A 16115-nucleotide genomic window follows, 5' to 3' on the forward strand; every position below is an offset into this window, starting at 1 on the left:
ACATGTAGGGACACACTGACATGTAACACATACACGTTACACACATGTAGGGACACACTGACATGTAACACACACATGTTACACACATGTAGGGACACACTGACATGTAACACACAATGTTACACACATGTAGGGACACGCTGACATTAAACACACACATGTTACACACACATAGGGACACACTGACATGTAACACACACATGTAGATAAAATATCGCAGTTTAGAATCTGATTTGCCAAATTTACATCCTTTCGGGATTTTATTATTATACATTTTTTTTGAATAATGTAACATTACATGCTTTATTTATTATCAATATTATTATTACTATTATTATAATTAAACAGTATTTATATAGCGCCAGCATATTATGCAGCGCTGTACAGTAAATAGGGGTTGCAAATGACAGGCAGATAGAGACAGTGACACAGGAGGAGGAGAGGACCCTGCCCCGAAGAGCTTACAATCTAGGAGGCGGGGAAAGTATCTGTATTCGGTGTTACAAGTCAATGTACAAGTTTTAGCGAAACAAATAAAAAGAAACATAAAAAAAGGAAATGTAAACTCAACCTTAATGAAGTTCTGTTTGTTATGAGCACTGTACATAATCAGAGTTTTGACCTCTTTGTAGTCCTCCAGTAATAGCTGTGACATTTCCCAGAATGAGATTCTTTTTTGTGACAATACAGGAGCACAATTGGGAGAAGGGGAGAGAAACATGAAATGAGGGAACAAGGGTGGGATCTCGGGAATGAAATATATAAATATCTAATAAAATGACATGTATATGTATTTCTTGTATTAGGTTTTTACTGAACATATTACAACCAAGACCCCTTACAAAGAAAAATAGCCACGCTATCGGAAAATGCTCAAAAGCATAAAAATGCCCAAAAACCATATCCATATGTATTTGGATTGAACAATTTCTATAAATATGTAAATATATTTCAATTATAAAGAAATGTTTTTGAAACAATCCATTGCTGACAAATCCTGATATATAAACAAATATATAACATAATATAATAATAAACTATACAATATGTTGTGCCTGTTTCTTTTAACAAAACCGGTCCCCCGCCTGCCTGTGGGGGTTTGCAGCTTATTGGAATCTTGAAGCCCCCTTTATTAAAAGGACTCCCACATATTTGTACCCTCACCCTGTGTAATGAGTTCCCAGAAAGGGCAATAACAGCCAAAATAATAACAATCTTCCTACTCCAGCAGCTGCAAAGTTTTTTTTATTATGTAAAATTTACTTTTGCAGAGTGCAGTAAGGTACACAAGGAAGATCTGCCAAGGAATTGGTGCTGTACAATATACAATGTACAAGATGAAAACAAATGACAACTCAGAATTCCGTAATTTCCGATTTTGTGTGGTTTAGGTCTAGAAACTGGAAATTTTGAGTGATCATCTATACTATGTAGTACTACAGTAGAATAGGGGGAGCTAATGGAGAGGTTCCCTGCCTTGAAACCCAAAGACCTCCCACCAAAAACCATTGTTTTACTCGGCACCGGGTTAGAGTGTTCCAGGGTAAGTGGGTAGTAGGCATGGGGAAGAGTCAGGGGTATAATGCAGTGCATCTCAACAAGTCAAACGTGGAAAATGTTGAATGTTTCTGTTGCTGTGAATTTGGACATGTGGTAGCAAACTGTCCAATAACTGGAGAACCATGCAGTGTGATTTATTTTCTATGGCGAGGTGCCAGGTGTTTGCCAGCACATCATGCATTGCATTGCCTGAGATTCTCTGGTTTAGACAGATATGATGGGCCTGGTAAAATGAAAGGTTGCTGTAATCTGTGTGCATTGTGGGGTCATGAGATTTACCTCTTCTTATACCTTATTTCTCCTCGCTAAGTAATCATTGTCCAGTTTTCGCACCCCCACTGCATTTTGTCCAGTGGGGAAGGACATTTAGGAATAATTCACACATGTATATTATTATTATTATTATTATTAAACAGGATTTATATAGCGCCAACATATTACGCAGCGCTGTACATGTATACAATTATAAATTAGAACATTGTATGTGTTTGATGCACCATTGTTTTTTAATATATTGCTGCACCTTAAATACCCTGTATTTTCTCGTTTCTTCATTTACCATATACTTATCAGGGTATGCAGCACAGTATATACCGTAGTGGTGGAGGGAATTGGTGTATTACACTATATTTGCATTGTGATAAAGTTGAGCATTTTCCTTTTCTCAAATGAACAGAGACTTCTTACGATAGATGGAGCTTTCATTGACAGATGTGTGAGTACAATCAATGTGGCTATTGTTCTAAAGTTTTTATCTTGTGAATGAGTTTATAACGGCAAAACGATTAGGATAATTAAAAAGAAACAACCCAGGATGGGAGTTTCTACCTTTCAAACCCACCAATAAAATAAATACATTTAGCACAGTGTAAACACAGGTAACATTGTTTTAGGAACTTATTTCCATGAATAATGCCTACTTAGAGATTGGATTTTGTCTATTGTCAATAAACAATTGTCATTATTATGAGTTCCTAACTATAAAAGATTTGCAATGTTTGTAAGTCTGATAGAATAAAGGTCTTCTGGTCCCAAACTTGATGTATTTTGAGGTCATAAAGATCCGGAGTCCAGAAGTCTCATACTTTGAGCCAATGTGGAGAATCATGAGATGTAGGTGATAAAACCTTGTATATAGTATATTTTATGATTCCTTCTTATAGAAAATCATAAAGTCCACATCATTCCCCCCCCCCAAGTTTATTCCCTGAACTTATAATACCTTCAAGGATTTTGTACTCATACAAGAGACATGGGGAGCCTGCCACCCACATCACTTACTTGTTGGCAACACCGGCTTGGATTCAAATTGGTATTGCATAAGCAAAGAAAATACAAAGGCTATCCAGCACTGGTAACAAAGGTGACTCTCCGAACTTTGCTGTAGGTCTTATGTGTCAGTGAAGACAGTAGGCCTGAAGCTTGCATTGTCCATCACGACTCTCTTAGTATTCACAGGAAACCCCCACAGGTGAACTCTTTCATCCTTCTGCATTAGAAGAGTGGAGTAGGGTCCTTATGGGTGAGATGTTGGTCTATGGCTCGACCGGGCTTGTCTTCCGGAAACTTTAAAATACTAATGGGTTCCTTATAGTAACTTTTTATCCAGACTTTATTTGAGGAACAAACAATCTTCAGGTGTGGGTATAACAGGGTCAGGTGTTCCTTGCCATCTTAGATGAATACAAAATACCAATTGACTTTTTCCAAGATACATCAGGACAACATTGAATTCTTCCATTCTACAATGGTTATTTAGCATGAGTTGAGATATACCTTTTCTTGAAACAAAGTCCTAAAAGTAATTATACACATAAAAAACTTAACAAAAGTTAACACATGTGAATTCATCAGAAATTCAGTGGTAACATATCAAAAGTCAATATTTTACGCACAGCAAACCTTCTATGTAATCTGGGCAGTCAGACCACTCCCTGAACATACACTTCATCCAAAGGCTAATCCTTCTGATATAGTGGGACTCGGACCCTAATTGGCACCTTGTCCATCCCAAAGGGGTTGACTGCCCACATCTACTATACCTGTTTTAATTGTTCGGGCATTCACTACACCATTTTCAGAGGTTATCTCTTCCCCTAATACCCAAACCAAAGGAGATGCCACCTTAGGCATCAAGAGTTGGGGAGTCCCATCAAAGGGTCGCCCTAAGTTATTGATCTCTTTTACTGTTCTAGAAGAGGTATCTAGTAGAGGTACATGATTTTTTAGTTTGTACGCTTAATTTCTTAAGTTTAAAATGCATAATTATCATAATCAAGTAAATCAATTCAGTGAAGAAAAGTAATATAATTATAGGATGAAGCATATGATTTAAAAAGGCAGTTGCTTTAGGACTGTATCCAAATAAACTTTCCCAGCAAGATGTCTTGGTGTCTCCTCGATGTTGGCTGCAGTGTGTGTCTCCTCCTGGCTTCAGTGCAGAGCCAAACTTAAACTATGACGCCGACACGCCCTCCCCCCGCCATTTTGAACCAGGAAGTGAACAGAAGGGGAATATGAACGGCACAGAGTAATCAGAAGGGGAATTTGAACGGCACAGAGTGATCAGAAGGGGAATTTGAATGGCACAGAGTGATCAGAAGGGGAATTTGAATATCACAGAGTGATCAGAAGGGGAATTTGAATGGCACATGAGTGATCAGAAGGGGAATTTGAATGGCACATGAGTGATCAGAAGGGGTATTTGAATGGCACATGAGTGATTAGAAGGGGAATACGGTATGAATGGCACATGAGTGATCAGAAGGGAAATAATCTTTCAGAATCTTTTTTTCTAGATTTTCCTCCTTTAAAATTGGGGGCGTCTTATATTCTGGAGCGCCTTATACGGCGAAAAATACGGTAGATGCTTTCCTACAGACCTTCCTCAAGGTCTTTGATGAACCTGGCTGGGCCTCCTATGTGGCCTCAGAAATCTTGGGCCTATGTCAAGCCTCCCTCTCGATAGGCCAATATGCAGTGAAATTCCGAACCTTGGCATCTGAATTTATTTGGAACGATGACGCCCTTGGTGACAGTTGTCTGGCAGGGGCTCGCCGGTAGGGATGAGCGAGAACACCAGACAAATTCCTCAAAGTTTCCCCGAAGTTCTGATGGGTTCGGAAACCATCGGAAATCACTATAGGAGAATTATCACGGCTGCATTCATAAATATTCATAAATTCACCCCCTGGGAATCCTCCTGTCAGTTAGCAATCCCTGGGTACTACAGGTCAGAATGAGGGCAAGAATATCGCAGCTGCATTCCTCCTGCCTCGGTTCACCCTGACACCTCTCAGCCCTTCTTTTTAAAGGTGGATGCTTACTCTGTTGTAAAGGGTGCATTTGTTTCCCAGTAGAATGCGGCAGGCAAGCTGAGGTCCTGTAGAAGTTCTCTCCTGCTGAGAAGATCTACTCCGTTAGAGAAAGCGAGCTTCTTGAGGTCAAACTCGCCTTAGAGGAATGGCGCCACCTACTAGAGGGAGCTCGACATCCTGTAACCATATACACTGACCACAAGAACCTGCAGTACTTACAATCAGCACAACCTTTGAATCCGTGTCAAGCCCAGTGGGCACTCTTCTTCTCCAGGTTTGACTTCATACTCACGTATCGTCCAGGTTCCAAAAGTATTAAGGCTAATCCCCTTTCTCACTCCTTTGAAAAAAAAAAAAGGACCCAGAAACAGAACCCACTTTTGTTATCGACCCTACTCGAATCATGCCCATGGCCCCAGTCCGGCTGGACCAGATCCCCCGGGGAAATCTTTTGTTAAAAAGAGCCAGCGCTCTTTGGTCCTTTAGTGGGGTCATGCTTCTAAGGTTGCTGATCACCATCTGCACACTAAACCTTTGACTTAATCAATGGTAAATACTGGCAGCCAAATTTAAAGCAGGATGTCCGGTCCGGTTCTTTGCAGCCACACATCTCCATGGATTTTAAAACTGATCCTCTGTTCTCCAATGGCTTCACCACAAAATGGGTTGTGGTAGATAGATTTTCTAAAATGGCCCATTTTATTCCCCTTCCTGGTCTTCCAGCTGCTTAAACTTTGGCTAAAATCTTTAAGGAAGTTGTCCGCCTGCATGGATTACCATGACGCAAAGTGTCTGACTGTGGAGTGCAGTTTACTTCTTGCTTCTGGCGAGCCCTCTGTAGCCTGTGGGACATCAGGCTTGGCTTCTCCTCTGCCTACCACCCCCAGTCTAATGGAGCGGCCGAACCAATCCCTGGAACAGTATCTTCGCTTGTATGTCAACTTCCAGCAAATCAGTTGGTCTGACCTATTGCCTTGGCCTGAGCTGGCTCACAAGAACCACTCGGATGCTCCTGCTGCAGCCTCTACCGTTGACCACTTTTGGCAGATTTGGAGAGAGGTTTAAGAGACTTTAAAGAGCTCCTCCCTACGCTATAAGAAATGGGCTGACAAGAAAAGATCCCCTGCACCAAAGTTTTCCCCTGGCGAGAAGCTCCGGCTTTCCACAAAAAATATTCAATTACGGATACCTTCTTCCAAGTTGGCACCACGTTTCATTGGTCCTGCCTCCTTCACTAAAAATCCATAATTTCTTCCATGTTTCACTTCTAAACCAGGTATTTTCAATAGATTCTCTAAGTAGACTATACCTCCTGGTCTTGTCCCTGCTGCTTCAGAAAAAGAATATGAAGTTAAAGAGATCTTGAAATCGAATTCGTCTGGGGATCGTTGCAACATTTAGTGCATTGGAAAGGCTACTGGCCTGAGGAGTGTTCCTGGGTTTTCACACAATTCCAGGGGGGGCTGGAATGGCGGGGGCCCTAAGAGGGGGGGTACTGTCACAGATCCCTGCAGGACCAGGGGTTCTGGCCGTCTCAGTGCCACTCACCTTTCACTCCCCTGCTGCCAGCACCAGCTCTGCTAAGGCATCACCTCCACATCTCACTTCCCAGTCTAGGTCTGCTGGTGGACATATGAACTCCACCAATCTCTAATCTCTAGGACCCCCTCTGGAGGTAGGATAGGATGCAGCAGGTCACATGGCTCCAATCGTCACATGACCTGCCCTTAAAAGGAAGTGAATGGCAACAGAAAGTTGCCTAAATAAGGAGTTTTTTGGCTCTGCTTCCAGGTTCCTGTTGTTTGTTTCTCTTGTTCCTGATTCCTTGTGTATCCACCTCAGCTTGACTTTGACTTCTGCTGATCGCTGCCTGCCCTGACCTCTGGCTTCTCTAACTATTCTCTGTTCCTCGTTCTGGTACTACGTCTTGTTTCTGATGTCAGCAGTCATCTGCCTTTGCGTGCATGGGGCCACAACCTGGCAGTTGCCTGCAGCGCAACACCCCCACCTCTAGAGGCTAGACCGGGCAGCTGCTTAGACTCCGCGCCCTGGGCATGTCCCTACCAACTGAGCTGGTGACACGGACGGTCCACCATCCTGCCTTCCAGCTACCGTGACAATTACTCTTTGGATACCAGCACCAATAACCTTGCCCCATATACTTTAGGTAGAAGAGGGGAAAATTAGCATTAGAAGCATGGTGTTCAGTCCCTGAGATGAGTACTAAAGAACAAAGCACGCAAATTAAATTAGAACAGCCATGAAATTGTTTTAACCAACAACTCATGTTACTCATAACAATCCTAGATACCACCTTCCTAGCTTGTTTCTTTAGATTTAGTGGAGTTTGTCCCTTATAAAGGGATGAGATTATTATTCTGAGATCTTGTGAAAACTCAGAATGTATTTGTGTGCATGACAGAGCAAGTTGCATTTCTTTCTGCTGTTTTACCAGCCCAGCAAATAACCCTTTACTTTTAACTTTCATGGTATCAGACAAAAGAAACAGTAGCATCAATATGAACAGGTAGTAGATTATCCAGTTTATGATTTATGTCTAATTGTGTCTTCACTATATTACCTATATGTTGAGCCAGGCTCTGTAATTTGTTTCTTAACACTTCCAAATCCATACAGCCTGATTTATTGTTGGAGAGAATACACTTTCAGCAATAATACTGGGTGATCCAGCAAACATGGAATTGATTTCTTCAATGCCATTTGCTACTTGTTAGCAAATGCTTTGAATGCTGGACCAGATCCATCCCAGGTTTGCTGGTTCACCCAACTTCACTGATAAAAGTGTATCTTCCCCAGCCTTGGAGAGCTTTAATAAATCAGGGCCATAGTATTTATTGTTCCCATTGCATTTCCACCTGTCCCCAATGCTGTATCAAAGATATCTCTTGTTACCATTTTGTGAGTATACCCTGACAACAGCCATCCCTTGAGCATATAGATCTAATTCTTTACATATATAGAACATCTCTAATCTCAATAGTCAACCCCAAAATCTTTCATTGTTATCCTCTAATTGTACAATTCAAACTGAGATTCTGTTAATTCAATCAATTGTAAGGATAACTGTGGGACTACCAAGTCTGCAGTTCTAACTATGGGTGTACTACATTTACCAAGATTCATTTTTGCAGGCTCCAAAACATTTCCTCTACTTGGTATTGATACCACAGTAACACACACCTTACCCTGTCCATTCCATGTGCTCCATGGTCTTGGATCCATTACTGGATCACTTAAACCTCTGTAATCATTTTTCCAACTCAAACGTATTGACTGTGTAAAAGACCAGCATCGTTCATCAGTACTCTCACAAAAAGGCCATACAAAAGACCCATCTAAGTTTAAATCTACGTTCAAATCAATCCTGCAATGAGTGTTCACAAGCACACCTCTCAAATCCTCATTCATTGGTCGTCCCATCATTCACTCATTTATTTGGGGTAAATCTATACAATTACATTTGGATTTGGTCCAAGAAAATATAAAGATTGCTTTACCTACCAGTATGCCATTTCCAAAGAAGTAATATCCCTCAATATCAAAGGTGCAAGTGTCTCTCATAACTACATATGGACACTTTCCCCTGCGGAGTGCATGTTCTCATACATTTTGGTATTTGCATTCATTTTTACACCTAAGACCAATGTATTTGCTTACTATAATAATTTACTTGATCTTTCAAACCATTCACCTTGTTGGGCTAGGCCACAATTTAATTGCAAGATAAATTTAATTTGGGGCAAATAAGTAAGTGGGTGTATATTCTTTGTTTAGGCATGACTCGTAGTAATAAAAATGTCTAAAACACCATCCGAAGGATAAAAACACTTGTTTACCAATGACCCTGAAACAGGTTTAGGTTGGTCATAATTGTACTTTATATGTTGTTTTGTTTCCCCAACATTATTGGTAACATAGATAATTAGGGATGGAAGAACACCTGGAAGTTCAGTTTCGGCCGAACTTCTGCTCAGTGTTCGGGTTTGCGACCTGAACTTGACCCCGAACCCAAACCCCATTGAAGTCTATGGGGACCCGAACTTTGGGGCACTAAAATGCCTGTAAAATAGCCATAGCCAGGGCGAGAGGCTGCAAAAGGAAGCAAAATGAGGGTAAGAGCAGGACAATTTCCCTGCAAACAAATGTGGATAGGCAAATGACATAAAATAACATAGAATAGAAAAAAATTAAAAAATAATAATCTTGAACTAAGAGGCGGAGGTCAAAGTGGAGTAGGAGGTTGAGGAGGCAGTGGATGTGGCGGTGTAGGTAGGTAGGTAGGTAGGTAGGTGTAGGTAGGTGGGGGAGGAGGTAATCAACACTGTTTTTGTTTTTTTTTTATTTTTATTTTTTTCCTTTTTTTTATTTTTTTTTTTATTAATTTGGGAAGACCTTAAAACATTGGGAAATAGAAAAGAGAATGCAAAGAGAAAGTGCTCTGGAGTATAACAATGGCTGGGTGCAGCCGGTATACTTGTCTATTCAGCACAAAGTACAGACAAGTGGAGTGAGTTCGATGTCATCGATGATTCATTTTAAGGAACATGAGCTTGTCCACATTGGCTTTGGTTAGGCGGCTGCGCTTGTCTGTGATTACCCCCCTGCCGCGCTAAACACACGTTCGGACAATACACTGGCTGCAGGGCAGGCCAGCACCTCCAAGGCATAAAGGGCAAGCTCAGGCCATGTGCCAATTTGGAGACCCAGAAGTTGAATGGGGCAGACCCATCAGTCAGAACGTGTAAGCGTGTGCACACGTGCTGCCAGGTGCCACTCCAAAGCTTGCGTGGCTTGGAGGGTATGGGTCAGGAGAGACGGTAATCAAACAAAGTCTATAAACAAGATCCTAGGTTAGGGTCAGACGGCAATCATGCAAAGTCCAAGAATTCAGTAAACAAGATTGAGTACACAGCAAAGCAAACAGAAGAAACACCCTTGCACCAAGAGTTTGACTAGCTAAAACCATGAGATTGCTCAGGTATCTTCCTGTAGTGGGAAACGCCTTCAAATACCTGCAGAAATTCAGCCATAGGCTGATGAATTAGAGGGCGTGTATGAATTGACTCATAGGTGAAGAGAGACACACCCACGCCAGCACAAATACCAGAGCAAGTGTCCAGCTGGAAGAAAACTCCAGCATGGAACTCAGGTAGCAGGGTTACACTACCAGCTACCTGCAAAGTCAGTATGGCGGCAGGAGAGAAAAGAGAGGACCCGCCGCCTGTGCCTGCCATTAGGGGCAGCGGCGCCTGTATGGCTCGCTGGACTAACAGTATCCCCCCCTTTACAACACCTCTCCTCAGGCCTGGTCCTGGACAAAAAATTTTTCAGAAGACGGGGCGCATTGATGTTTTCTCTGGATTCCCAAGATCTTTCCTCTGGGCCAAACCCCTTCCAATCCACCAAAAACATGGTTCTCCCTCTACTTCTCTTCATTGCCAGAATGGCCTTTACCCCATATATGTTCTCAATCACTGACCGCCACGGGAGCAGAGACAGGCCTCTTGAAAAAATGATTTAGGATGACGGGCTTCAGCAGGGAGACATGGAAGGAATTCAGTCCCGTAGTGAGGCCGGTAACCTAAGTTTGTAGGAAACCTCATTAATTTGTTCCAGAATTTCAAAAGGACCGATGAAGCATGGGCCAATTTGTAAGAGGGTATTTTGAGCCGGATGTATTTAGAAGCGAGCCAGACCTTATCACCCAGATGGAATTTAGAAGAAACTCTACGTCTCTTACCTGCGGATTCCTTCATGCAAAAGGAGGACTCTTGCGGAGCTCCTCTGGTCTCCTCCCAAATTTCCGAGAATTCTCTTGAGAATTGATGTGTGCATCTGCGGCAGGGACACCGGACAAGGTTACTGGCAGAGTCAGAGGAGGAGAGGAATTATCTTTGCCTAGGGTTGCCTCTCCCACGGACCCTAGGCTTGGAAGTTTCCTGGCTTTAGGGGACAAGTGCGGAGCACATGATCAGAACTGCCACAATAGAAACAAAGTCCTTTAGTACGGCAGTGATTACGCTCCTGTTCAGACAGCCTAACCCGATCGACCTGCATGGGTTTAGGGGCTGCAGACAACATAGGAGGCAGTGGGCTAGAAGTGTGCGGAGGTAAAAATGCCAGATGACAAGGTCTCTCTTCACGTGCCACTTCTCTGGCACGTTCCTGGAACCATAAATCAATTCAATTAGCGAGGTAGATGAGGTCATCCGGGGAGGAGGGAACAACCCGACTGCCCAATTCATCTTTAATTCCCCCACAGAGCCCTTCCCAAAAAGTGGCCACAAGTGCCTCATTATTCCAGTGGAGTTCTGAGGCTAATGTACAGAACTGGACTGCATACCTGCCCACAAATTGCTTGCCTTGACGCAACTGCAGCAGGGAGGATGTGGCAAAAGCGGTGCGACCTGGCTCGTCGAACACCTTGCAGAAGGTCTCTAGAAAACCCTGTAGATTTATTATGACTGGGTCGTTCCTTTCCCAGAGGGGGTTGATCTAGGCCAGTGCCTCTCCAGTAAGGTGTGACATCAGAAAAGCCACTTTGGCTTGGCCAGAGGCAAATTGGTGAGGTAAAAGTTTAAAATGAAGGGTACATTGATTTATGAACCCCCGACACTGCTTAGGGTCACCATTGAAATGTGGAGCAGCTGAAAGACGAAGTCCAGAACCTAGTATGGAAGAAGGGGGCAGGGCAGGAACCTAATTAGTTGGAGCAGAGAAGCTTGATGATGCTGGGTTGGCAGATGACAGATCATTTAGGCGCATATTCACATTGCGTAGGTAGGAAAATACTTGACGCTCGTGCTGCTGAGCCAACTCCTGGCATAACTCAGTGGTACTGGGAAGGTTCGCATCAGCAGAGTTCATGGCCTGAGCAAGCTGTAATGCACGTGGGTGTGGACCCATTGTGCCACTGACTGGATAAGCTCCGGAGGGGCGTAACTAAGCCACTACCTGGTCTTCACTAGAGCCTCAGATGGTAAGGATAGATTTGGGCTGCAGGGTACCTGCCAGGTAACACTCCAAAGCTTGCGTGGCTTGGAGGGTATGGGTCAGGAGAGGCGGCAATTAAACAAAGTCCATAAACAAGATCCGAGGTCAGAGTCAGACGGCAATCAGGCAAAGTCCAAGAGCTCAGTAAACAAGATCCAGTACACAGCAAAGCAGACAGAAGAAACACCCTTGTACTGGGAGTTAGCCTAGCTAAAACCATGAGATTGCTCAGGCACCTTCCAGTAGTAGGCAGCGCCTTTAAATACCTGCAGAAATCCAGCCATAGCCTGGTGAATTAAAGGGCGTGTATGAACTGCCTCATAGGTGAAGAGAGACACACCCACACCTGCACAAACACCAGAGCAAGTTTCCAGCAGGAAGGAAACTCCGGCACGGAACTCAGGTAGCAGGGTTACGCTACCTGCTGCCCCCAAAGTCAGTATGGCGGCAGGAGAGGGAAAAGAGGACCCGGCTCCTGTGCCTGCAATTAGGGGCAGCGGCACCTGTACGGCCCGCAGGGCTAGCACTCCTCCTCTTCCTCGTGTGTCACATCCTCTTCCATCATCACCTGAAGTGTTTTTTCAAGGAGACATAGAAGTGGGATAGTAACGCTGAGGACAGCGTCATCGGCACTGGCCATGTTGGTGGAGTACTCGAAACAGCGACAACTAGGCCCACTCGTTGGTGGTGAAGTGGTGCTGTTCTGCAGTGCAACTCACTCGTGCGTGCTGCAGCTGAAACTTTACTACACATACACAGATGGCCCGTACTTTCTGCAGCAGCTCTGACATATCTGGGTAATTTTTCAGTAACCTCTGCACCACCAAATTCAGCACATGCTCCAGGCAAGGGATGTGTGTCAAACCGGCTGAGCCCAGATCTAATACGAGATTATGCCCGTTGTCGCACACCACCAAGCTGGGCTTGAGTCTCAGTGGGCCCAACCACTCATCGGTCTGTTGTTCCATGCCCGTTCACCGCCCCTGCCCGTGCTTACTGGTCCATGTATCAGTGGTTATGTGGACCTTGCCACAGATGCTGTTGTGCAGTGTACACCTAATTTTGTCCGCCACTTGGTTGTGCAGGCCAGGAATGGCTCGCCTGAAAAAGTAGTGGCGGCTGGGAACCACATACTGTGGGACAGCCACCGCCATAAGGTTTTTAAAAGTCTCCGTCTCCACCAGACGGAATGACAGCATTACAAAGGCCAGGAATTTTGAAATGCTGGCACTCAGGGCCAGGGATCGCAGATGGGTAAGGGGGTACTTCCTCTTTTGCTCCAGTGTTTGGGAGATGGACAGCTGAATGCTTCCATTGGACAGTGTGGAGATGCTTGGTGACAGAGGTGGTGGCATTGCTGCCACATCCTCTGTTTGCGGGGTGGCAGGTGCCACTGTCACTCCGGAGGGGGAGGAAGAGGCCGAGACTGCAGCAGAAGAGGGGGCAGGAGGAGCCTGAGATCTTTCGTGGTTTCTGAAGTGTTTACTCCACTGTAGCTCGTGCTTTGCATTTAGATGCTTGGTCATGCAGGTGGTCCTCAGGTTTAGAACATTTATACCTCTTTGTAGGCTCTGATTGCACAGTGTGCAAACCCCTCACGTCTTGTCGTCAGCACATTGTCCGAAGAATTGCCACGCCAGGGAACTCCTTGGAGCTGGCTTTGGTGTGCTCAGCCCCTGGGTGTGGTGGGCAGTAGGAGGCATACTGGTTAGGGGACGGCCACCCTGCTTTTGCACACTACTCCCTCTTTTGCTGTGCGACTGGCGCTTTGTGACCACCACCTCTTCCTCGGAAAACTGGGACCTCAATATCCTCCACATCATCTTCCACCCACTCTTCACCCCTGCCCTCCTTGCTGGTCTGCACATTGCGGAAAGCAGCAGCAGTTGCCACCTGTGTTTCGTCATCATCAGAGACACGCTGCTGTGGTCCTCCCATGTCCACATCCTGAAACATAAGTGGTTGGGCATCAAGGCACTCAATCTCTTCCAATTCTGGGGCAGGGCTATGTGGACGACCCATGGAAACCCTGCCAGCAGAGTCATCAAAAAGCATAAGAGACTGCTGCATGACTTGGGGCTCAGACTGCTTGGCTGATTTGCAAGGGGGTGAGGTGAAAGGCAGATGCCCATGGGCTGCAGGTGCCAACTCTGTGCTTTCAGCAGGGAACTGCGTGGGAGACAGTGTGAAGGAACTGGAGGCACTGTCAGCCACGCAATCTAGTACCACCTCTACTTGTTCAGGCCTCACCATTCCTACACCAGTATTCGGGCCTACACAATAACGCTGAACGCTCTGTCGTCTACGTGCACATGAGTAAGGTGTGTGATTTGGGCTTGTAGGTGGCACAGATCGACCGCGTCCTCTCCCTGCAACAGGTGCTCCACCAACACCAGCAGCACCACGACCAGGCCCACGTCCCTTATTTGATGCTCTCCTCATTCTTTGACGTCACCCACTGAATTAACAGACAGATTAACTATATTAATTTCCCTGTCACGTATGCAGTGCAGGTGTACCTCACACAAAAATGGGAATATGTCACCCACCGAACTAACCCAAGGAATCGCTATAAGTCACCCACAGAATTAACAGCCAGATTAATTTTTATATTTCTTGGTCAGGGGTGCAAAGCTGGTGTATAGCACCCACAAAAAATTCAGTATAGGTCACCAACAGAACAAATAGCCACATGAGATTCCTAACACTGTCCCTCACTTCAGCTTTCTGTCCCTGCACTACTCAGAGCTGATGGGCGGTGCTACACACGATCCAGCTTTTATAGAGGCTTCCAATTGCCCACAGCTTAAAAGCTTGTTGTTGGCTGCCCTGCAAATGCCCCAACACCAAACTAAAACCTGAACTTTTTCAGCAAAGTTTGGGTTCGGGTCCGGGTACCCAAAATCGTAAAGTAGGGTACAGACCCGAACTTTGCACTTTGGGTTCGCTCAACACTATAGATAATATACCAAGATGCATTATTTTCTCCCTTGGGATACTCAGGATATGATTTACCTTGTTTACATTTTACCAAAAAAAATATTCAAAGAATCTACACCAATAGGTGAGCCAGTCATTGAACCATTATTCATAGACAGCTTTTGTTGGAATAATCATCATTAATAAGACAAAAATCTACCTCTGGATTTTGGTCTCCTTCACACTCTAACCTAGTTATAAGTAGTCCTGCCGTGTAGGACTAAACCTTCTATACATAATGCTACAAAATAGTTGTAATGTGGTTTAGTCTGTTTATAGTTCTATAGGAGGCTCAACCTTTTTAACATGTTCAGGCAGTCAATGCATGGATGTGGACAATCCCATGAAATTAGTAGTTTCCCCTGACAACACGCTATTCTAGGAATTTGGGAAGGACTCCAGCCTTCAGGTTTTATTTCCCATATCCCATAATTCTCAGGTGGACTCCATGGTGTGAAATTCATGTACAACTGTAGGGTCATTCTCCTGGGCCTTAAATGAACAGAGGTTATTTCTCAGAATTTTTGGTTTCATCTGAAAATGGAAGAATACCCCAGCAAATTGTACATACCTCTATATATAACCAATATAATATACCATAATATAATATACCACAAGACAATACACAAGACCATTAACTGGGTTTTTTTTAAACATTTTTATGAACCTTTTTACAGAGGGAGGCATGGCTCCAGGAAAATTTTCCTTCTAATTTTACTAAAGTGAGAGTAGTCAACAACACCTGGAAGGGACCCTCAAATCTTGGCTGTAGGCCTTTCCTTTGGAACCTCTTAACCAGTGCCCAGTCTCCTGGATGCCGGGATTGTGCTTCAGTGTCAGCGCTGGAATCTGGAATAGAGAACTTGGCCATGCAACTTAGTAAGCTGTTTATCCAACTCAAGTACATACATTTTCAATGAGCAGTGCATTAACTTCATATCTTGGGGAAAGAATAATCCCGTCATAGGGTCCCTACCACACAGTATCTCAAAAGGAATCAATTTCTCTAGACCCCTTGGGGTATGTCCGATGGTTTTTAACATGAAGGGTAGGGCTTGCACCCATGAAGATGGGTTTGTTCACAAATCCTAGTGAGACGGTTCATTTTTATCCCAGTATACCTTTCAACCTTTCCTGATGCCTGAGGATGATATGTTGTGTGAAATGTCTTTTTAATCTGAAGGCTTTCCATAACCTCTAACATAATGTGACCTGTGAAATTTTTTCCACGGTCTGATTCTACAG

The sequence above is a fragment of the Pyxicephalus adspersus genome, chromosome 7, assembly GCF_032062135.1.
Source record: "Pyxicephalus adspersus chromosome 7, UCB_Pads_2.0, whole genome shotgun sequence".
NCBI lineage: Eukaryota > Metazoa > Chordata > Amphibia > Anura > Pyxicephalidae > Pyxicephalus > Pyxicephalus adspersus.